The sequence below is a fragment of the Mya arenaria genome, chromosome 9, assembly GCF_026914265.1.
Source record: "Mya arenaria isolate MELC-2E11 chromosome 9, ASM2691426v1".
NCBI classification, from domain to species: Eukaryota; Metazoa; Mollusca; class Bivalvia; order Myida; family Myidae; genus Mya; species Mya arenaria.
Window position 1 is genome coordinate 41,865,770 of NC_069130.1, and position 24,754 is coordinate 41,890,523.

General features: G+C 35.4%; 1 long non-coding RNA gene across 1 annotated transcript; it reads left to right on the forward strand.

Moving 5' to 3' along the window:
* The first annotated feature begins 11,447 nt into the window (after positions 1–11,447).
* On the forward strand, positions 11,448–22,117 carry LOC128203335 (uncharacterized). Its single transcript, XR_008255927.1, has 6 exons — positions 11,448–11,539; positions 16,463–16,556; positions 16,775–16,889; positions 17,998–18,097; positions 19,242–19,292; positions 19,536–22,117. It is a non-coding gene; the product is annotated as an uncharacterized LOC128203335 (long non-coding RNA).
* Positions 22,118–24,754: the final 2,637 nt, after the last annotated feature.

Below are 24,754 nucleotides of genomic sequence, written 5' to 3' on the forward strand. Positions count from 1 at the left end.
ATTTGGCTGGAAGACAAAACCACCGCGCATTCACCCGGCACTGCGGGTCCACGTGGAAGGTTAAAACACGGCCCATTTCCCCGACTATCCGCGGTATACCCCCTGACCTGGGGGTGGGGGGGGCGTGGTTACAATTGACTGGTGCATAATCAAAATGAATATATAGTTCATGCATAAAATAATACATCTGGTTTAATGCATGTATTCATTATGGACTAGATATTGATCAGCATTTTCTCCATCCAAGTAAGATTACCCTACGGAATGTGAGTTTTATGTTATACTTTCCTTATTTATTTCAGCCCTTTTCCCATTTAAACAACAAAACTATTCAATCTGTAAAAACCATTGCTTGCACTGTGTAGAACTGTGTGAATTGTGGCGTGGGCCGAGGGTGCTGGCGAGTTAGCCGCCCAGTTAGCTATCAGATGATTGCCTTTCATGCCTCTATGTCAACCGTAACAACTCGGCATTCTCCGGCAAGGTTCAAGATAGTGGACCGACAAGCTTCGGTTAAGTCTAACTAGGCTGTGGTAAGTTTTTCGGTTTTTACCATATATGGAATATTAAAATAGTCACGTGGTGTGGGCATGCGCGGTGCTACACTACCGTGATGCTGACTGTAACAAAAATGGCTGTCTAGTAGAAGGAAATGTGTTGCCGGTAGCGAGACTTACGCATATATACTTGGTTGCATGTTTGTATGAAATTATGAGAAGATAAGTGGTGTTAAATGTGTGTAATTTAAATACTTTGTTGAATTGAGTTTAGCGTCGTAGACAACGGTGAAAATGGTTTCGATCCTATTCCAAAATAATATTTGATGTTTTTCATTTGTTAGTTCTTTTTTTGTTTTTACTTTGACTACATACTGGCTAAGGATACAAATCCGTACACTTTTTAAGTGTTTTTTTCCACACTTATCTTTTTTGTTGTAAGTTAAAATTTCGTATGAAACTGTTTCATAAACATCTTTGGTTAATGTGACAACAGATTCCCGATCTAATATTTTTTTATGTAAAAAAATCGTTCATTTTATGGAAAGAAAATCACAAAATGTCTCGACTTTCCAATATACTATAATCCTTTGCGGCATGGTGACTTCCGGTTTATTTCCGGGTTATAACGAAGTATAATAACAGCGATTAATACGGACTAATTATCATTCCAGGTTTGTTATAATTTATTTATTTTTATTAGATTTGTCATTTTAATGATTTTATATAAGATTATTGTGATATTATTTGAATGTCATGAGTTATAAATCGCTTGACTGTTTACCTGGACAGTTAGTTCTGGTGGGTGGGGTAGATGGTTCAGAAAAGACTGCGGTTATTATTCTTATTGGAATATTATTAACAACAAATAATTATCATCTATTCTTAAACATTTGTTTTGAAAATTAACACAAATAATATATTAGTTTGTTTTGCTATCTGACTGTCATAATCTATAATGAGGAATCTATACATTACCAGGTATAACTACTGTATGTAATAGTCTTATGAATGAACATATATAAATCATCATCAATATAGATTATGATATTTATACTGCTCGGTGTATTTTATTACTATGTAATAAACATTTTACTTAGAAAGAGTAATTATGTCATGCTGTCACATGTGTAGTCTTCTGAATGATTTGTTACTAGTTAGTTATGTTTAAATATTATGATGGCCACCCAAATAGTCGCATACACCCAGGCCTGGAATTAAATCGGGGTCCAGATTGTCTTAAAACCCATCCATAAATAAGTCTGAGAGTAACTTACCTTTTTTATAAAAAATATACTTTTTATGTTCCATTCCTTTCTTTACAGATATGATTCAAATATGCGGATGTTATCTTCTGAGATCATTACTATCAATGAAGAACATCACTACAATTGGTTGGGCTGCTAGATTGGTAGCAACGTGATGGACAGCTAGTGCCTGTTGAAACACTATTGTTGGTTGGGCATCTATTGCTTACTGGACACTATATTGGATGGGCCATACGTGTTGGTTGAACAATTATAAATGGTTGGACCGGAAGTGTTGGTTGGACCATCAGTGTTGTTTGGACTGCTTGTTGGACAGAATGTGTGATGGACAACTAGTGTTATTTGAATCACTGTTGGATATACAGCTATTGTTTATCGGATAGCTATACTCAGTTGATTTACATTTTTGGTTGAACAACTTTTAATGGATGGACAAGAAGTGTTGGTTTGACCACAAGTGTTGATTGGACTGTATTTAATGGATGGCTATCTAGTTGAGCCTGATTTGAACGCAATGAAGTGATGATTGAACAGCTACTGTAGGTTGTCAGGTCATATTGGTTGGATTCCCATTGCTAGTACTTGTTGGATCTCTTTTGTTGGTTGAACTGTTGTTTTTTGACTGAACATTATTATTGATATTCATACATGTAATGTATAATATGTTAAGTGCTTAGTATCTAACACTTATAACTATTATTATTATCATAAGAGATATTATTATTCAATAATAATATAGATTAAATATTTTTTTATGTCCTTGTACTTACATTTAAAATGTGCATCATCATGTTTTATTATATGAACAACTCTTTTTATAGATATTTAAATAAATATTAATTCTGTTTGTTTTGCTATAAATTTGTATGATAGTATCAAACATTTTCTACAGATATGATAAATTTGTCATAAAAATTCAGAGCTCATGGTGTTCATAATATGATGATTCTAATCAAAATGAATAAGTTGAATTGCATCATTGAATATATGATTCTTCATTAAATATGATGAGATCTTCTGCCAACTGATCTTAAGGGACCTGCACCTTTAAAACTGCAATCTCACAGATTAACTGATTTTGGTATCATTGCTTTCAATTCAGTCAATCATATAAAATGATTCACAGTAGAACAGATCTCAGTTGTTTGAAACACTGTCAAAAGACTCCATTTTCTTAAAGCTTTAGTAACGCTTCTAACCATAAATATCAATTTTCAAACAAAGATATGTAAAAATGTTATCTGATCTTCTATCAGCAATCTTATATCACTGGTTTTCAGACATTTTTTTGTCAAAACAGTCCAGATATCTAAAAATGTTTCCTGATCTTCTATCAGCAATCTTATATCACTGGTTTTCAGACATTTTTTTTGTCAAAACGGTCAGTCTGTGAGAATACAGCTTTAGACTTGAGCACTATATTTACAATGATGAACAATCTTAGTTATAATGGAAATTTGAATACATAGCAGCAGATGTATTTAATCATTCAAGTGTTGAAATATTATGTATGATCTTGCTGGACATGAGCCTACTGTTTCTGAAAATTTGCATGTGTACCAAGTTTCATTTAAACCTCAAGGCTGTTTGAATTGGGGCCAAGAAAATATTCGTCCTACTGTACGCTAACGACACCTGGGCTTATTGACTATAAAAATACTAAAGTAACTTGATAGGTCAAGGAAAGTTTTCATTCATATTGACACACTTCATTTACTTTATCTCTGTTCTTGAACCGAATCCAGTCTCTTGTGTTTTGAACAAAAATATCTTGTAAAACCACTGATATAGCAGGTGCTATCAGATTAATGGTATCAACTGCCTACTCCTGTTGAGCATCAACTTGGCTGACTCAAACATCCGGAATGGACATCTCTGAAATTGAATAAAATAGTTTCATCATCATCCAAGTTAGCCAGAAAAATAAAAATATAAATCACTCTAAAGAGGCTGTTAAAGCTGCATTTGAAAATTATAATTTTATGGCTAATTTTAAAAACGTTACTAACGGTTTAAGAAAAATGCATTAAAATATTTTTTTTAAATATGAAAATCTGTGATCCGATGTTTTGTCAGCAGTCTTATATTACTGGTTTTGTGCAGGTTTGAATAAATTGGCTCGTTCGAAGACAATAAATAAAACAGTTGTCAAAATGTTTAATCTGTGAGAATGCAGCTTTAATATCAGTCAGATATTTAAATAGTTACAATATACTAGTACATTATTTATAAGCTGCTATTCTATGACCTGAATATTTGTTTATATACAGCACAGCAGTCAGTATTTAAATGCCCTTCTTAATCACATTATGCTTTAAGCTTCATTTACTTGACTGCTTTAAAGTTGCATATTTTAACAATTTCACACTATTTGCAAAATATTATTAATTTAAATTAATAACAAACTCATCAAACCACAATTTAATGCATATTTCATAATAATCATTATGTATTTGAAGTCTTTGAGAACTACTATGAGCCTTTTGTTATTTTACCCCACCCACTTAAATGTGTACTGAAGTTGGGTATAAACGTCGAAAACTTCATTGACATTTACAAAAAACGGTAGAAATTTATAGAAAAATGTATAACCTGATGTTCCTAACAGGTTTTACTCACCTATCAATCTATTTTGCCAATTATGCTCTTCCTTTCACTCGTATCGATAACTAGGAAATTGAATGCGGAAATAAACCGGAAGTCACCTTTGTCGCAAAGCATTCTGGTCTTCTGGAATAAGGCGAATTAAAATTATGCTATGGAGGGCACATATACCATATACTTGAAAAACGAAAATACGCGCATGGTCATACAATTATAATTTGAATAACTTTTACACTACTGTAATGCGCCAGTCAATTGTAACCACGGCCCCCCTAGGTCCGGGGGGGGGGGGTATATACCAGGGATAGCTGGGGAAATGGGCCGTGTTTTTACCTTTCAGGTGGCCCCACAGTGCCGGGTGAATGCGGTGGTTTTGTCTTCGCTTTAAATATACCTATGGTCCATGGGGGGCGGGGACATTTGGCGGGGATCTTACCATCTGTTCGTCCCCGCCCTGCGGGGATTTTAGCTGCGGTTGGCTGGGCCGAAAGTCAGTCCCCGCTATCCCCCGGACCTGGAGGGGGGGGGGCGTGGTTACAATTGACTGGTGCATACGCCTCACTCAAGTTATTTATTGTCTCAAATGTTTTTTGGAACAATTGCAATTCAAATGTTCAGATTATTTATATTTATAAATATCTTGAAGTTAGGTCAACATAACCGCAAAACCTGAAAAATGCACATGAATCTTCTGAGGTCATTCTCGCATGTGCTACATTATGATTTTTAAGTGTATTTACATTAAATGGCATTTTTTTTTAAAGTACTTAACAAACAAGATGAAATTTATGACCAAGGCAAGCCCTGTATTCATCAAATAATGCACCAGTCAATTGTAACCACAGCTCCCCCAGGTCTGGGGGTATACCGGGGAAAAGGGCCGTGTTTTTACTTTCCAGGTGACCGTGGTGGTTTTGTCATAGCGCCATATTAAGACGAGATTGGGCGTTATATGGAGTCTCTGGGGTGTGGGGGCATTTGGCCGGGGTATAACCACCCGCATTTACCTGGGGTTGGCTGGACCGAAAGTCAGACCGGGGGGGGGGGGGGGGCCCTGGTTACAATTGACTGGTGCATAGTAGATCGTGGTAAACAAAGGCCAATGTTTTAGTAGGTGATCAGTATTTGTAGCCTGTTTGGAAATATACCACGTATGGTCAACCAGTAATGTCATAATTATTCTTTAAGCTGCCCTTCTATAACTCCTGTTTGAATTCTTTTCATCTCAGTAAGTTATTGTGGGCAATTTGGCTATTAGAACAGGTTTTATGAAAGTTGATGTCACGGTATGTGAATTTCATCACCAACATCAGAATCTTCTATTTAGAAGTAAGAGCCACATTGTTCGCTGCTTGTCATGTAATGGGACAAAATAAAACAATTATGTCTCCCCCTCTCTGGGGGAGACATATTGTTTTTGCCCTGTCCGTCAGTCCGGTAGTCCGTCAGTCCGTCCGTACGTCACACTTCGTTTCCGATCGATAACTGGAAAACCGCATGACCTAGGATCACCAAACTTGGTAGGGAGGTTGGTCATGAGGTGTAGAAGATCCCTATTGTTTTTGGGGTCACTAGGTCAAAGGTCAAGGTCGCGGCGACCCCCAATGTAAAAAACATTTCCGCTCAATATCTTGAGAATGGTTTGACCTAGGTTCACCAAACTTGGTAGGGAGGTTGGTCATGAGGTGTAGAAGATCCCTATTGTTTTTGGGGTCACTAGGTCAAAGGTCAAGGTCGCGGCGACCCCCAATGTAAAAAACATTTCCGCTCAATATCTTGACAATGGTTTGACCTAGGTTCACCAAACTTGGTAGGGAGGTTGGTCATGAGGTGTAGAAGATCCCTATTGTTTTTGGGGTCACTAGGTCAAAGGTCAAGGTCGCGGCGACCCCCAATGTAAAAAACATTTCCGCTCAATATCTTGAGAATGGTTTGACCTAGGTTCACCAAACTTGGTAGGGAGGTTGGTCGTGAGGTGTAGAGGATCCCTATTGTTTTTGGGGTCACTAGGTCAAAGGTCAAGGTCGCGGCGACCCCCAATGTAAAAAACATTTCCGCTCAATATCTTGAGAATGGTTTGACCTAGGTTCACCAAACTTGGTAGGGAGGTTGGTCGTGAGGTGTAGAGGATCCCTATTGTTTTGGGGTCACTAGGTCAAAGGTCAAGGTCGCGGCGACCCCCAATGTAAAAAACATTTCCGCTCAATATCTTGAGAATGGTTTGACCTAGGTTCACCAAACTTGGTAGGGAGGTTGGTCGTGAGGTGTAGAGGATCCCTATTGTTTTTGGGGTCACTAGGTCAAAGGTCAAGGTCGCGGCGACCCCCAATGTAAAAAACATTTCCGCTCAATATCTTGAGAATGGTTTGACCTAGGTTCACCAAACTTGGTAGGGAGGTTGATCGTGAGGTGTAGAGGATCCCTATTGTTTTTGGGGTCACTAGGTCAAAGGTCAAGGTCGCGGCGACCCCCAATGTAAAAAACATTTCCGCTCAATATCTTGAGAATGGTTTGACCTAGGTTCACCAAACTTGGTAGGGAGGTTGGTCGTGAGGTGTAGAGGATCCCTATTGTTTTTGGGGTCACTAGGTCAAAGGTCAAGGTTGCGGCGACCCCCAATATAAAAAACATTTCTGCTCAAAATCTTGAGAACGGTTTGACCTAGGTTCACCAAACTTGGTAGGGAGGTTGGTCATGAGGTGTAGAAGATCCCTATTGTTTTTGGGGTCACTAGGTCAAAGGTCAAGGTCGCGGCGACCCCCAATGTAAAAAACATTTCCGCTCAATATCTTGAGAATGGTTTGACCTAGGTTCACCAAACTTGGTAGGGAGGTTGATCATGAGGTTTAGAAAACTCCTATATTTTGGGGGGTCACAAGGTCAAAGGTCAACGTCGCTGTGACCTCTAATGTAAAAAAATATTTCCGTGCAATATCAGGAGAATGCTTTGATCTAGGTTCACCAAACTTTGAAGTGAGGTTGGTCATGATGTCTAGTTGATTTTGCAATCAGTTGGTCAAAGGTCAAGGTCACTGACCTTGAGGTGAAGAACCGGTTTCTGCTCAATAACTCAAGAACGTTTACACCCAGGAACTTCATACTTGGTATGCCAGTTAGTCATGACTAGTTGATGGCCCCTATTGATTTTGGGATCCATCATTGATTATTTCTCACCTACGACCACACAATGGGGGAGACATGCGCTTTTTCAAAAAAGCAATCTCTAGTTTATCATGAGGAAATAGTTGTCAAACATTTAAAATGCTCCAAAAAACTGATTTTTACAAACATGTACACAGGAGTTAAGAAATGAAAAAAATATGTTTGTGAATTGTCACAGTAAATAAATACTGCCGGTAGATATCTATAACTGTCTCCAATGCCTAGTTGTAAAGTTGTCCGCCTAAGGAGTTGGAGGTTGGGGTTCAAACTCCCAAGCCACTTCTTACTGAAATACTTTAAAAGTTGGTACAAGTACATGTAGCTCCCTTGTCTGGTGCCTGGCAGTGTAGTGCTTGAAAAAGTGGTGTATTCAGTACTGGTTTAGTCTAGGTTAGTTGCACCCTGTGTATCAGTGCTTCACAACTAGCCCGTGAAGGAACTAAGGGGTCTCTTCGTAAAAGAGCTAGGGTATTGCACCCGGACTCTTGTTTCCCACATCTGCATTTTGCTACATGCCTTCAGCAAAAGATAAAGGACCCCGTTGGAAATAAGTGCATGCACTTTCATAGGTTTCCCTTGAAAAGGTCTAAAGAAACATACTCATTGATCAAGAAGTATGAATGTATGGACATCACTAGTATTCAGCTCTGCATGCAATACATGTTTTAGTCTGTCACTATCCAAATAATATTTATGTTTATTATGATTCTTTGCACATTTAATTCCAATAAAAAATGGTTTAGACTTTTTCTGGATTGTTCATTCATTATTAACGATGTATACACACAAGCTTTGATTTCATCTTTTTCTATTTTATAAGGTGGTTGTCTCAAGGTGTTGATGTTAAATATAGCATTCGGGCTTGTTTATCTTCCAAGTCTAATTTCAACATGTAAACATGACGGTATTTTTCATGGTCTCTGCACAATTGCCTCCGAATATGACAATTCTGTCTCCTGGAAGTGGCATGCAATGCACCAGTTATTGGTTACCACGCTTTTTTTCACCCCAGACCTGGGAATTTGTTGTTACAATTGACTGGTGCAATTTAACTTGTGTGATCATCTTTTTCAAAAATTTAAAATTGTCACTCTTCAGACAGTTTGAGGGATGAATTTTCCATAGTAAACTATATACATGACAAACAGAATACTTGAAAAAAATGTCTGTTTTTTAGCCTGTCTGTGAATTTGTTAAAATTCACAGCCGAAAAATGACAGGTGTGAGCCTTGCATACGAGAAAGGCTAAATACCCTCTAGGGTTATAATATTGAAAAGTCAAAAGATAGTAATCTTTTCTTTTTTTTAAAAAATGTCCACACACACTTCAAACTTGAATAATATTGATATCAAGTCATAAGGTACCTATATATTGCTTTTAGTGAAACAATGTTTATACTCCTTTTTACTAGCTAACGACCAAAATTTGTTTGTTCAAACAGTTACAAAAAATCCATCAAAACAGACACACATTTAGTAAACGAAAACACTATTTATACACCTAAATCATACATTTTGGTGTCAGTGGTATTCATTATATGACAGTACTGTTTTATTAACAGCGTTGATACAAATCCAAGTACTCTTACTGGAGCATGATTTAGATATGAAACTATTAATTTTTTAAAGGGACACTGCATAATACAATTGCACACAATTAAAAATATTGTCTAGAATTTACATAACTTTTATATATTGTTGTGAAAAAAAAATGAATTACAGATCAATACATACCCTGCTGTAAAAGTCAATAAAATGGTCCAGTGAACTCATGGTTCCAATACCCAATTATGGGAAATATTATTGCATTGTCTTTGGGTACAGTTAGGTTTGGTGTTTCCATACAGTGTCAGCAGGTGCTCTAAAATGGCAGCCAAAGGAATGCTTTTCATCTATATAATTTGCATATATATAAATATCACAGATTTGGTTAGTATACTGAAAGGCTAGTCACGACATAGTCACAGTGAAGGTCTACTCTGCTGAAAGTCACAGCAAATAGTTGTAGCCCGGAATTATAGCTATTCTGGTTTTCCCAACCTAATCCTCCGGTCCAAACAAAATTAAACCGTTGTAATATATACACGTTACTTCGGAAACAATAGAGTCATTGGACTGTTACATGCATTTCAATAGCTAGAAATTCATGTTTTATTTGTACCGGCATGGGATAACCCAGTTATGTTAATTCCGGGCAATATGTATTGCTACAATGCTTTAAAGTTGACAGTTTAATATATGAAATGATCACATGACTTGCAAGGTCATATTATTCCATTTTAACTGGGAACCCATTATGTGCTATTTCTAAACAGGTAAACTGTGCTGATGTCAGTGATGTGACATAAGTGTTGTGTTTATCTTCATTATATATGATCTGCCTCATGGTAGCTCACATGGACATTTCTATGCTGTTTTGGGGAAGTTACTGGGTTTTTTGACCATCTGATGTCTGGTCCTTAAAGGGACTGTGTCAAAGATTGGTGCACATTTTTTTTTCTTAGGACAATTATCGAATAGAATGTGTAACCCCTTTGATATAAAAAAAATGTGTCGGAGACCGGGTTCAAACCCGCATGGCCAATTTTGAAACCCAGCATCTTACTTTTCTTACGTGAGAAAGCCCCTTGAAAGCCAATGTTTAAGCCACTTTCACTGATACTCAGTACCTAAAAGTTTCTGATTTTATTCCCCTGCAACAGAGTGGGGAGAGGATTATAGGAATGTATTTCGTCCGTCTGTCTGTCCATAACATTTCGTGTCCGGGCTTTAACTTACTTATGCATTAATGGATTACCATTTTCCTTGGTACAAATGTTGTCCTTATTGAGACGATGTGCAGTGAACTTGATCGGGTCCATATTTCAAAGGTCAAGGTAACACAAGACATATAAAGGTCAGAGTTCACATGCTCAAGTCTGCACAATAACTTAATTATGCATTGATGGGTACCATATAACTTTTTACAAATGTTGTCATTGAGATGATGTGGAGTGACCTTGACCCAGGTCCGAACCTCAATGTTCAAGGTCACATCTGACATTTAAAGGCCATAGTACACATGCTCGTGTCTGGGGTATAACTTGCAGGAATGGATTACCATATTACCTGGTAGAAACGTGTCCTCATTGAGATGATTTGCAGTGACCTTGACCTGTGTCCATAACTCAATGGTAAAGGTCACATCTAACATTTAAAGGTCCTACACTTAGTACACACAATATGAATAACAAATATCCTTATGTTCAGATATCCGAGAATGTTATTTCAGGTTGTGAGAAAAAAACAAAATATACTTAAAAAACAACAGCAGGGGATATAGCTGTCCTTTGGATTGCCTTGTTGTACATTCAGGCACTGATTTAATTGTGTCTTTGAACAGATCTTGAAATGATGCCCCACCCCATTTTGTATGCACTACTGCAGCCAATTTAATATTATAGTTGTAAAATTTTGTTTTGAATTGTTACAGGCCCATTGTCCGCATTTCCAGAATGGTGCAAGCCGAAGTATGTTCAGGATGGAACATCATAGGAAAGATCCAGGGTTATGCTAACAAAGGCAAGGTTGATTTTTACAGAAGATTACATTTGGAGCCAAGTATCAATATAAGTTCTTTTCAATGGATTATTTACCAGTTTAGGTACTTACTTTTATGTTAAGGCAATGACTTATTTACATCGGGTATAGTTTCATAACTATTTTATCCCATCAAGCCTTAAGTGAAAATGAATGGACAATGCAATTTTGTGAAGAATATGAGTTTCAAAATGACTTTCAAAATACAAACAATTTCTCTATGGTCATATAAATATATATTTTTTCTCTTAATTGTGCTGAAATTGGCCAGTTTCAAGCCATGTTTCATGAAGTTAGTGATAACAATGATTAATAGACATGTATCATTCCTGTATACAGTGCATCAGAAGGGACAGTACACACCATCTTTCATTCCCACCATCCTTTGTGAAGAGGAATCCAAATGTTCTTTGGCCTGAGTTCTTATGGGTAAGTTAATGTAAAACCAATTTATCCCCACCCCCCGAGAGTGAAAAATATTAAAATCGCACTGTCCGTTCCTGTGTCTAGCTCAACTTCTCGTTTACAGTTATGTTCAAAGCTATCTGAAAGTGAGATTTCTATATTTGATTTGACAAAATCAAAGATGATTGCTAACTTTCTTGAATCACTCCTATGCATTTATATTCCTTGATGAGCATTGTCTCTTGTGAGGATATTAACTGGCTTAATGCTATCCTAAGAATGCTTATCATTTATGTAAAGTACTTGTATGTTTTTCTTTTAAGTTTGCTTGTAAACTTTGGAAAAAAAAAAGCCGCATGATAAACTAGGCACACTCTTTCTCCCAAATAAGATTTATCACAATTAATACAAAAAAAATTATATACCAAATGTATGAAAAAATGTTTAAATCCATGGTTTTCATGTATAAAGTACCAAGTTTAATTAACAGAAAGGTGCAGAAATCACAGTATTTCAATGAGACCATAGTAGATCACAGTTAATCTTTAGCACTCACCATAAATGCATTATTTAGGAAGAAGATAAAGAACACTTAAAATTTATTAGCTCACCTGTCACATAGTGACAAGGTGAGCTTTTGTGATCACAATTTGTCCGGCGTCCGTCCGGCGTCCGTCCGTCCGTAAACTTTTACTTTAAACGACATCTCCTCAGAAACCGCTTAGCCAATTTCATCCAAACTTCACAGGAATGTTCCTTGGGTGGTCCCCTTTGAAAATTGTTCAAAGAATTGAATTCCATGCAGAACTCTTGTTGCAATGGCAATAGAAAGGAAAATCTTCTTCTCCCAAACCACAAGGCTTAGGCCGTTGATACATGGTAGGTAGGATCACCAAATGGTCCTCTACCAAGATTGTTCAAATTATGGCCCTTGGGTCAAAATTGGCCCCGCCTCGGGGGGTCATGGGTTTTCTCTATATGTTTATAGTGAAAACTTCAAAAATCTTCTCCTCTGAACTTACTTGGTCTAGAGCTTAGATATTTGTCATGATTTATCGTCTAGTGGACCTCTACAAAGTTTGTTCAAATTATGGCCCTGGGGTCAAAATTGGCACCGCCCCGGGGGGTCAGGGGTATGCTCTATATGTTTATAGTTAAAACTTCAAAAATCTTCTCCTCTGAACTTACTTGGACTAGAGCTTAGATATTTGGCATGATTCATCGTCTAGTGGACCTTTACAAAGATTGTTCAAATAATGGCCTTGGGGTCAAAATTGGCCCCGCCCAAGGGGGTTAGGGTATTCTCTATATGTTTATAGTTAAAACTTCAAAAATCTTCTCCTCTGAACTTACTTGGACTAGAGCTTAGATATTTGGCATGATTCATCGTCAAGTGGACCTCGACAAAGATTGTTCAAATTATGGCCTTGGGGTCAAAATTGGCCCCGCCCCGGGGGGTCATGGGTATATTTGATATGGGTATATTTGATATGTTTATAGTTAAAACTTCAAAAATCTTCTCCTCTTAACTTACTTGGACTAGAGCTTAGATATTTGGCATGATTCATCGTCTAGTGGACCTCTACAAAGATTGTTCAAATTATGGCCCTGTGGTCAAAATTGGCCCCGCCCCTGGGTGGTCATGGGTTTTCTCTATATGTTTATATTAAAAAAAAAATCAAAAATCTCCTCTGAACTTACGTTGCTTAGAGCTTAGATATTTGGCTTGATTCATCGTCTAGTGGACCTCTACAAAGATTGTTCAAATTATGGCCTTGGGGTCAAAATTGGCCCCTTCCAAGGGGGTTAGGGTATTCTCTATATGTTTATAGTTAAAACTTCAAAAATCTTCTCCTCTGAACTTACTTGGACTAGAGCTTAGATATTTGGCATGATTCATCGTCTAGTGGACCTCTACAAAGATTGTTCAAATTATGGCCTTGGGGTCAAAATTGGCCCCACCCCCTTCGGGGGTCATGGGTTTTCTCTATATGTTTATAGTGAAAACTTCAAAAATCATCTCCTCTGAACTTACGTGGCTTAGAGCTTAGATATTTGGCATCATTCATCGTCTAGTGGACCTCTACAAAGTTTGTTCAAATTATGGCCCTGGGGTCAAAATTAGCCACACCCCGGGGCTGATGGGTTTTCTCTATATGTGTTATAGTGAAAACTTAAAAAATCTTCTCCGAACTCACAAAGACAAGTAACGTCTTAATTTAAACTGGATAACATATTTAGTACACATACCAATTTTCAATATGGGCCACATACAACAATTAATAACAAATATACATATATAGATACACACGTAAAATCAATTAGTGACAAGAGCTTAGATATTTGGCATGATATATCATCTAGTTGACTTGTACCAATATTGTTCAATCTTTGGCCCTGGGGTCAAAAAATGGCCCCACCCAGGCGGTCATGGGTTTCCTTATATATGTATATGATGAAAACTTATAAAATCTTCTTCTCCGAAACCAAAAGGCGAAGGCCTTAGATATTTGGTATGAAGCATTGTTTATCGGACCACTATTAAGATTGTTCAAACTTTAGCCCTGGGGTCAAAATTGGCCACGCCCCGTGTTCATAGGCTTAGGTTTTCAATATTTTTATATAGTCTTATATAATAAAACTTTAAAAATCCTCTTCTCCAAAATATAAGACCTTGAGCTTTCATATTTGGTATATAGTGTTACCTAGTGGACCTACACCAAAGGTATTCAAATTATTGTCCCGGGGTCAAAATGGCCTTGCTCAGGGGTCATTTGTTTTTACATTGTCTTGTCACTTAAACATCTTTTCCTCTGAAAGTAAAGGTCAGAATGACTCCATACTTGATATGTAGCATCCTTACATGGTCCTCTCTCAACTTTGTTCAAATGGTTTTGTTTGGCCCCTTTTAGGGGTCACCAGAGCAAAAAATAGAAAAACCTTTAAACAACTTGATCTTATTAACTGCTTGATGGATCTTCAAGTCTGAAGCATCTTAGCATGGGCCTCTGTCAGGTCTTTTCAAATAATTTTGTTTGGCCCCTTTTAAGGGCAACCAGAGCTAAAATCAGTAAAAATAACTTAACATTTTCTTCTCCTAAACCCCTTGATAGATCTTCAGCAAATTTGGTTTGAAGTGTCCTTGCATGGACCTCTCTTAAATTTGTTCACATAATTTTGTTTGGCCCGGTTGCCATGGCAACCTAAAGAAAAATGTCAACAATTGGTTATAATCATCTTCTTCTCCTAAACCGCTTTGACAATTTTGATGAAACTTCATAGGAATGATCCTTGGTTGGTGCTTTTTCAAAATTGTTCAAAGAAATTAATTCCATGTAGAACTCTGGTTGACATGGCAACCTAAAGGAAAAGTGTCAACAATTGGTTACAATCATCTTCTTCTCCTAAACCGCTTGGACAATTTTGATGAAACTTCATAGGAATGATCCTTGGTTGGTGCTTTTCAAAATTGTATAAAAAAATGAATTCCATGCAGAACTCTGGTTGCCATGGCAACCTGAAGGAAAATATAGGCTGTCGTGTCCGCGCTGTGACTTACTCTTATATGGACAAATTTTAAAATGACTTGCCATATGTTTTTGACATACCAAGACAACGTGTCGTGTGCAAGACCCATGTCCCTACCTCTAAGGTGAAAGATACACTAAGTGTTTATTCACAATGGAATGCTGAATATGAGGACATAAAGAGTGTTGGCTGTCATTTAGTATGATTGGGTTTTTTTCTATGCTCAGAGGCAATTTAATATAACTTGCAATATGTATTTGACACATAAAGGCAAGATCAACTTTTTATGTACTTGAACATAGATCAATGTCACATTGGGGGGCATTTGTCACATACTTTGACAGCTCTTGTTCAATATTCTTTGAGAAACAAGCTATATTAATAACAAAGGTTAAACTCTTTTACTCAGGTGAGCGATTTAGGGCTATCATGGCCCTCTTGTTTCATTTTTTGATGAATTGATCAGATTGTTGGATCAAAGAAGACAAAATTAAAAACCTAAAATTCGGATACAAACAATAATTGCACTCAGATGTAGTGCAAATCAACTTTTATTGACTGACCAACATATTTGCAAAATAGTAGTGGTATATTATGGTTTTACAGTAGGTGAAAATTATAACCTGTTGAAGCTGATAATATATTTGATTATTACTGGTAGCAAAAATGTTACAAGTAAACCACATGTATGTATTTAACAGCTAGAGTAGATGTGTCAAGCAAATTCAAATATTTTGTAATATTAAATGTGTAATGTGCACTTAATTTTATTTGAACTACTGATACCAACTTTGTTGCATAAAGAAGAAAAGGAAAAAAAGTGAATGACTGTTCTCAGCTTAAAGTCAAGAAGAGGTACTAGTATATAACACTGGCTGATCTTTAGGGGATGGGGTATAACTGGAGTTGCTTGAAATATAGCCTATATTTCATCATTCTCGTACACTAGTGATAATGCAATGTTTAACATTGTCTTAGATTTATAATTATCAATCCTCTGATGAAAAAGAAGGTATTTTATTAAACAACAGATTAAGTACTTTCAGTTTGTATTTTTTCACAAGCAACAAGAAAAATCCCACCTGTTGTCTGATTGTATTTTTATACCATACATTTGTTTATTTCATTAATTGACAAATAGACTCAAACCAACGTGTCGAAATATTGCCAAATTAACTTTGTCTGCTTACTAACTTGAGGATTTCTTATCAAATCCTTAAGTTTCAGGTTGCCTTGTTTATGTGCTTTATATGGATAAATATACATCTATGTTGGAAGAACTTTAAAGATAAACTTAATATTTATCATAAAACTATGGTATTATATTTGGTCCAAATAGTGAGATAAAAAAAAGAGTGTATAAACCAATGTTTTATCTTTGAATGCATATTCTATCTGACAAGTATTGTTTCTCTGCAGGTGCCTTGAGCCATCCTAGGAGGCATCCCAAGTAACACCATTAAGAACATATAAATGTTTGAACTGTGCAGACTTCTTGTTGTAAGAAAAAAAGGTACACATATACATGTATGTAATGACTTATAAATATTTTTCAATTAGAATTGTGATTATCATTTTTGTCCTTTGAAGAGAACCTTTCATCAAAAGTAATAGAAGAACATTGGATAGTTTTCTTTCATAACTGCATATAATAATAACTGAAGTTAATATTAATTCATTCCACCTTCTGCCAAGTGGCTATGATGTGCTAAGCAGACCAAAAAATTTCAGCCTGCAGCCAATGAGATAGAAATGGAGAGAAGGGCAATAGCAGCTTGCACAAGTCAAGGCTCTGCAGCGCATGAAACCCCTTGAACTGAAGATGATGGTGGGCCCCTGATGCAATGTAAATTATATGGAATGTTTTGTATATAACCAGTTATTCAATCATCATCAGTGCTGTACACAGAGTATTAAGTATATAACATTTTGTTTTCTGTATCTTTCTTCTTCTGATTTATATATGAACCCGAGCTGATTTCATTGAAGTAAAAGTTACTTATAATTGCAACCTCCTTAAATGTATCGTATATTAGTTTAAAACAAAAGTACAGGTCACAGCCTTTTCCCACATGTATGAAAAATGTGCTGTTTACCAAATGATATGCATTGCGTGATTCTGGGCCTTGCAAAAGAATTACTGGTACTACAAATGAAATAATCATGTTTTTTCTATGTATATAAATTTCTTCCAAACTTTTTTCTTTTAAAGGATTGTCACAGGCACATAATTTTTTTATTGATTTATGTCCCATTAGTTTTCTCATGTTTTCAATGCAATTACATACTTTAACCCTACATAATTTGACTACATTCATTGTAAGAAAGAACACTGGATTAAAAATTCAAAATGTATGAACACTACTTTCTTAATTTCTTTTTCATAAAGAACATGAAGAATCTGTGGTAGGAAAACAAGTAATATTATAAACTTGTTGTAATGTTGATATGATAATTCTGTATGTCATTTCATTCCTTTGCTCAATCATTTACTTACAAAAGGAATTTTTTTTTAATCAAAATGCCTTATACATGGCGCCGCTTGTAAACATGTATCTTGAACAAAAATGTGCGATGCAGCTTTTGCATTGATATTGGGTGTGCTCCAAACAAGAACTGAAACAGCAATGTAGGGCATAGTTTTATTTTATTACATGGCATATGTGTTCAGTACATAATCTAGTCAAAATCTGATTACAATTTTTGTAATACAGTTAACTCCACACATAATAACTTCAGATATAAAGAAGAAATATTATGTGCCCAGTTTTCATGATGAATTCTACAAATGTGCAGATTAATGAAATTTGGACAGTCTCTCATATATATGCTTATTTATAGTATTTGTTTTTGCTGTCATGCTTATACTTTAAAAGCAATGACATTATGTTTTTTTTTAAAAAAAACATAAATATATACAAGACGAATTAATTTCAATTAATTTTCTGAATCAGTTCCTGAAGCCTAGAGATGTCAGCACTCGCAGTCAGCCGCTTTATCATCCATTGCTCCATTAACCTCATCCACCTGGTCAACACAATTCAAACATACCAGGTAATGGTAAATTTAGAAATGGGCTGAATTGACAATTTGAACATGTTGCGTCATTTAATTTGAATAACAAACGTTACAGCAATTAAACCCAAAGAATAATATGTTTATTAACTGGATATTTAATTCCTAATAAGTTAACATGTTAAACAATCATGAGATTGTTCAATACATTAAATGTTGACTGAACATTACAAATCATAAAATTTAATTTTTCAACTAATGGACTGGTTTATTGTTTAGTCTTTTAGTCTTATGCGATGGTAGTGTGTACGTAGTATGTGCGTCCGTGCGTCTGTAATCAATTCCACGTTAACTCGATACAGCCTTCAGTTTTGATTGTATCTTGATGAAACTTGTACAGTATCTACATATCCATTAGAGCTTGGTTCCTTTCGAAAACCAGCCAGATCTGCCCATGCATGCCTAGATTATAGGCCTTGATAGTATAAAAAAATCATGTAAACAATTGCTCATTAACACGATACAGCCTTCAGTTTTGATTGTATCTTGATGAAACTTGTACAGTATTTACATATCCATAAGAGCTCGGTTCCTTTTGAAAACCAGCCAGATCCGCCCATGCATGCCTAGATTATGGGCCTTGATAGTATAAAAAATCAGTGTGTCAGTAAGCAATTGCTTGTTAACACGATACAGCCTTCAGTTTTGATTGTATCTCGATGAAACTTGAACAGTATCTACATATCCATAAGAGCTCGGTTCCTTTTGAAAACCAGCCAGATCCGCCCATGCATGCCTAGATTATGGGCCTTGATAGTAAAAAAATCAGTGTGTCAGTAAACAATTGCTGGTTAACAAGAAACAGTCTTCAGTTTTGATTGTATCTTGATGAAACTTGTACAGTATTTGGATATCCATTAGAGCTCGGTTCCTTTCGAAAAACCTTGAAATGATAAGATTATGGGCCTTGATAGTATGAAAAAATGAGTATTCAGAATCCATAAGGGGCTGGTTCTTTTCGAAAACAGTGATGTTGACCACACAAACCCAGCCAGTAGAACATAGGCCCTTTTGGGCCTCTAGTTTATTATAAGTGCATGTTTGTCTTCATAGCATCTATATATTTCTTTATTACATGAAGCTTATTTGTATGTGAAGCTTTGATTTTATGCACTCTTTTCAGATACAGACTCAGTTAAAACAGATATGGGTGCAAGTCATGAGACTTTTACAGGTAATGTTTATTAGACATTCAGTATTTATATATATATATATATATATATTTAAAAAAAAATGTCAATTGTAAAAGGATAGTATAATGTTGATGGATTAGATGCATTGATGATGACTGAAGTCAAAATCATCTTTATAATAATTTGATATTATTTGTACTATTATTTAATAGCCATAATGATGAAATACATAAAACTGAAAATGGAAATAATTTCTATGAAGGTCTTCTTTCTATTTCCAATAGATTGAAGATGTCTGAGATTCACGATGAATGCTGTTTGAAGAAGAATGAACAGAATCACATTTTAATTTAATCTCACTGCCAATGTGGACTTAAAGAGGACAGGCTCTGTTATGACAACTGTATTTTTAAGTAACAGAGATAAGGGTGTTAAGGGAATCATTTCAATAAAATATGGGAGTACCAGTACATACCAGTTTGATGTCTTGATTAGACTGGGACTTAAACAAAAATGGTAGATATTGGACCTCTCTAATATACATTTATAAACATCTCATGTCTTAAGTCAATAACAAAGCTGTAATAAGGCGATATTTAGTGTAATTAACACTTAGGGCTATTCTTCTAAAACATATAACCACCGGGTTTGGCAGATTTTTTAATAATATATGGGTGGGCTTTTTTGCTAATTTGCACCCCAAAAGGCACATTTGCTTTTGTATGGGGTTGGCATAAAAACTTAATAAATGCCTTCCCTCCAGTGGTTATATTTTTAAATGGAATAGCCCTTATGAACATTTTTAGCTGGACTATTTGAATAATAACTTAAGGAGGGCTATACTACTCGCCTCAGCATCTGCTTTGGCTTTAGCGTCCGGTTAAAGTTTAAGAGCAAGTTGGGATTTTCACTTATAACTGAAAAACCCTTCATTAAAGTCACTTAATACTCCATACAGTTGTTCAGGGTCATTACATTTATAATGAGGTTAATACTTCAATACCCTTCATTCATGGACTTAATACTTTGCACAATTAATGATGAACATCTTACAATAAGGTGACATAACTCCATTTTAACCCTAAATACAAATTATTGCCCTTTTTTCCTTTTTGCCCTTTTTTCATTTTTATTTCTTATGTCAGGCACATTTATATATTCTTAACAGGGTTTTTGAAAGCTAATTGTTTGGGCGGGCTGGTGGTCGGGTCTTCAAAGTCACCTTATGTGTAAAATAATTTTGACATATAGTGACCAAACTTCGTAGGAAGCGTTTATGAAGACCTTTCATGAGATTGCGTTTTAGGCTTCTAGGATCAAGATAAAGGTCAAAGTTACTATTAAAAGCAAAAGAACTGGTATTGATTAACTTAAAGGTCGACATATTGTGACCAAACTTGGTTTATATGAAAGTTCATACAGACTTTTTATTGTGTTTTGGGTTATGATCTAGGTCAAAGTCAGTATTGCTGAAAAGTACAAATATAGTTAGTACTGAATAAGTAAGGGGTGACAATGTGTGACCAAACTTGGTATATATGACAAGTTAATGGAGAGCTTTCATTTGAATGCCTTGGTTCCCTTAGGGTCAATGTCACTGTTACTAAAAATTATTACTTTTTGGTACTGAATAACCTAAGTTATGGTTGATATACTGTGACCAAACTTGATATATAGGAAGAGTTTATTGAGAACTTCCATGAGATTGTGTTTTGGGCCCATAGGATCTAGGTCACTGTTACAAAAATAGAAGACAGCAGTTGAAACTGAATTTCTTCTGCCAATCATTAACAAAACAAGTATTGTCACATCACGATTCTTGTTTACTTTTTAAATTGATTTTTCTATTGCTTTTGACAAGCACATATTACATCATTATGTAAGAAGATACATTGTTAAAAAAATGAAAAATGTAAATTTGAATAAGAGTATCACTTCTTTTAAATTTGTAGCTGTTTACTTACCATGAATTTGTCTTTAACTACAACTTGTATTTTATATGTGTAGGGTACGAGTTGGAACATATTGAGGGATTGTTTTAAATAGCACATGCTAAAACACACTGTGACTGTTGTTGCTGCCTTTTGATTTTATGAAAATGTATTGCTTTATTATTTTTTAAAATTCCATATTCTTAAGCTCCATCTAATTCTTGTCAGGTAATTATTAAATCAAATTAATTGTTAAAGTGACACTCTTATTCAAAATCAATGCATACACATGTATAACAAACATACATTTTGAGTGATAAACCTAAATAATGCATTGATGGAACATATTTATTACTGGTAACAAGTTTGTAACCCTGTATTTAATAACAGAAAACGCAATAATATTAAATGATTGGTGAATGCTAAAAGATTTACTGTGATCTACTTTAATAGTCTCATAAGGTAGATACACCATGTTTCATGCACATTTCTTTCAAATCAAACTCGGTATCCTTCATGAGAACCATTGCTTTCAACATTCATTCATCCTTTTCGCAATATTAAAACAATAGTATTAGTAGTGGTAAATCTTTTTTGGGAGTAAGAGTGCATCTTTAAAAAATGTGTTTAATGTGGATATATTATGATCTATGTGTCTTTGCATGTATGTATTTTATTTATAGTACTGCATTTATCTCCTATCGATTTTCATGTTTGATGTACTTTGAAACTTTCATTAAGTTGTAAAAACATTAAATCTGTGAGAGTGTAGCTTTAAGAGAAACATTAGTGATTATTTTATGCATCAAACTTGTTTTATATGTTCTTTTTAAGTTCTAGGTTATGCTGTAATCATTAACCATCATTGTGCCATAGATAGACCTGTGGAAATTATTATAATCTACTATGTTATATTATTGAATAAAGTACTGAACATGTTACGGTATGTTTGAATTTGGCTGATCATTGAGTAGTTGAGGGATTTTTATAGTCATATTTAGATTCCCACTGAACCTGAAAAGGTATACCATGAGGTTTTTTCATAACTACATTGTATATAACAGCGAGCGCTTTCCAATGCTTTAAAAAGATATTTCCATGAAATAAAACAGATATCTGATCATCTCAAACAGTGCACATATAAAAGATAATTTTTCGAAAATGTTCCTGTTCTCACATTATATTGAACTTCAGTATGTACAGGGCTGGGACACAATATCATCGGTGCAATTTCCTTAGTAAAATCACTTTCATATAGAATGTACAATAAGTCATTTTATAGCCATCTTTTTGTGGATATAGTAAAAGAAAAATGTTTATTTCAATATCATGTTGCATGATATTTCACCTTGTGAAAGAAGTGAATTTTGAGAATATCATTTGAATATGATATTTCATTGTTTGAGAAAGTGACAATATCAAAAAAATATTTCCATTTTTGTGTCGCCTGAAAAGACGACATATAGGGGTTACTTTTGTCGGCGGCGGTGGCGTCCGTGTCCCATTTTCGATTTTCCGGGGTATATCTCCTAAACTATTAGTGGTATCAACTTGAAACTTCATATGTACATAGATCTAATTGAGGGCAAGTGCAGTGCACAAGAACTGTTACTCTTGCTTCCATATTTTTAGAGTTTTGCCCTTTGTTTTTGCCCTTTGTTATGTTTCATGCTTAAAGTTTTGTCCGGGGCATATCTTGTAGAATATAAGAGTTATCAACTTGAAACTTCATATGTAGATAGATCTCATGGAGGGCAAGTGCAGTGCACAATAACTGTTACTCTTGCTTTCCTAGTTTTAAAATTATTGCCCTTTGTTAATTTTCATGCTTAAAGTTTTGTCCGGGGCATATCTTGAAGAATATAAGAGGTATTAACTTGAAACTTCATAGCTAGACAGATCTCATTGAGGGCAAGTGCAGTGCACAATAACAGTAACTCTTGCTTTCTTAGTTTTAAAGTTATTGCCCTTTGTTAATTTTCATGCTTAAAGTTTTGTCCGGGGCATATCTTGAAGAATATAAGAGGTATCAACTTGAAACTTCATAGCTAGATAGATCTCATTGAGGGCAAGTGCAGTGCACAATAACCGTTACTCTTGCTGCCATATTTTTAGAGTTATTGCCCTTTGTTAATTTTCTTGCTTAGGTTTTGTCCGTGGCATATCTCGTAAACTATAGGAGGTTTCAACCTGAAACTTATTCCGTAGGTATATCTGATTGAGGGTTCAAATGCCACCTACACTTGAAAGTTAAATGGCAACATCATTGTCTATAAATGAATAAAATGCCAATCTAACAGCTATAATGTCGACAGTAAATAATTCGTCAGGCGACACATCCGACTCGCGGAGTTCTAGTTATGAAATTCAATCCCCTCAGTGCCAATTGAACAGTGCAGTGATACCTATTAATTGGTGACACTTTATTGAAAGAAGAAGAGAGGTAAGCACAGAGCTTAAAGACAATGTCGATGACATAATTTCTGAAATGACACTACAGTTTCTGCATACGAATTGCTGCCTTTATCTATAAAAGTGATTAAATGGCATTCAACTTAAACCCCCGTTTCAATGTAAGAAAGCAATATAATTCGCCCAGTGAACATTAAAAGTGAATGAAATGTATCTTATTGTGCAAAATCGATGAACTCTATTATATGACTATTACGATATTACACTGAAACAATTCTCCTAGTTATCAACCCTGCGAAGATGTCATTGACATTCGGCTGAACTTATCGGAAGTAATATTATTGCCTGTCACCTAACAGACATGTTTGTTGTTTGTTTTTTTTGTTTGTTTTTTAAATAGAGATTGATTAGTATATATATACAGTATACGTAATAATATATAGGAACTATTATTGTACCTACATGAATTTGGCAGTCGAACGTTTTTACTTATAGGTACAAATTTGACTGACAAATAACAATTTGTAAATCATAGACTAATATAATATTTATTTAAAAAATAAGGTAATGTAACTTTGTGAAAAGTTGTGTATACGGAACCTCATTTTATAATTCTGTCGGCCAATTCATCATGCGAGTACGGTGAGGGTCGATCTAACGTGGAATTATATTTTGTATAATCTTTGCTTGACCGACCACAGCCTTTTCATTGAAATTTCCAGCAGAACAGAATAAAACAGATTTTCATGATCTTTTTTGACACCGAAAAATACAGAGAATTTCTGGTAAATGTGTATAACCCGGTTCCCGGTAGCAGTTGTTACTCCAAGAGAAAGTGGCATTCATGGTAAAACTCATTGCACTTTTTTTCTGCAAAATCCATAACGGCGGATTTTCTAGCATCCAAATGACCTTTCTGTCGGCATTGGATTATCATATCTATTAAGACCTGGCAGTTTGTCCAAATCCAGGTGTAAAATAGTGAACAATATTACAAAAAAGGGTTTTCACCAGCCGCAGTCAGCGTTGAAAGCCTATTTTACTCGTACAGACGGACGACCGCACTTCAATTAAGCAGACATGAACGTTTTTGTAACATGATGTTGTTTTTTCTCAGAGAAAATGCCAAATATTATAGCATTTAAGGCTATTTGGGCTTT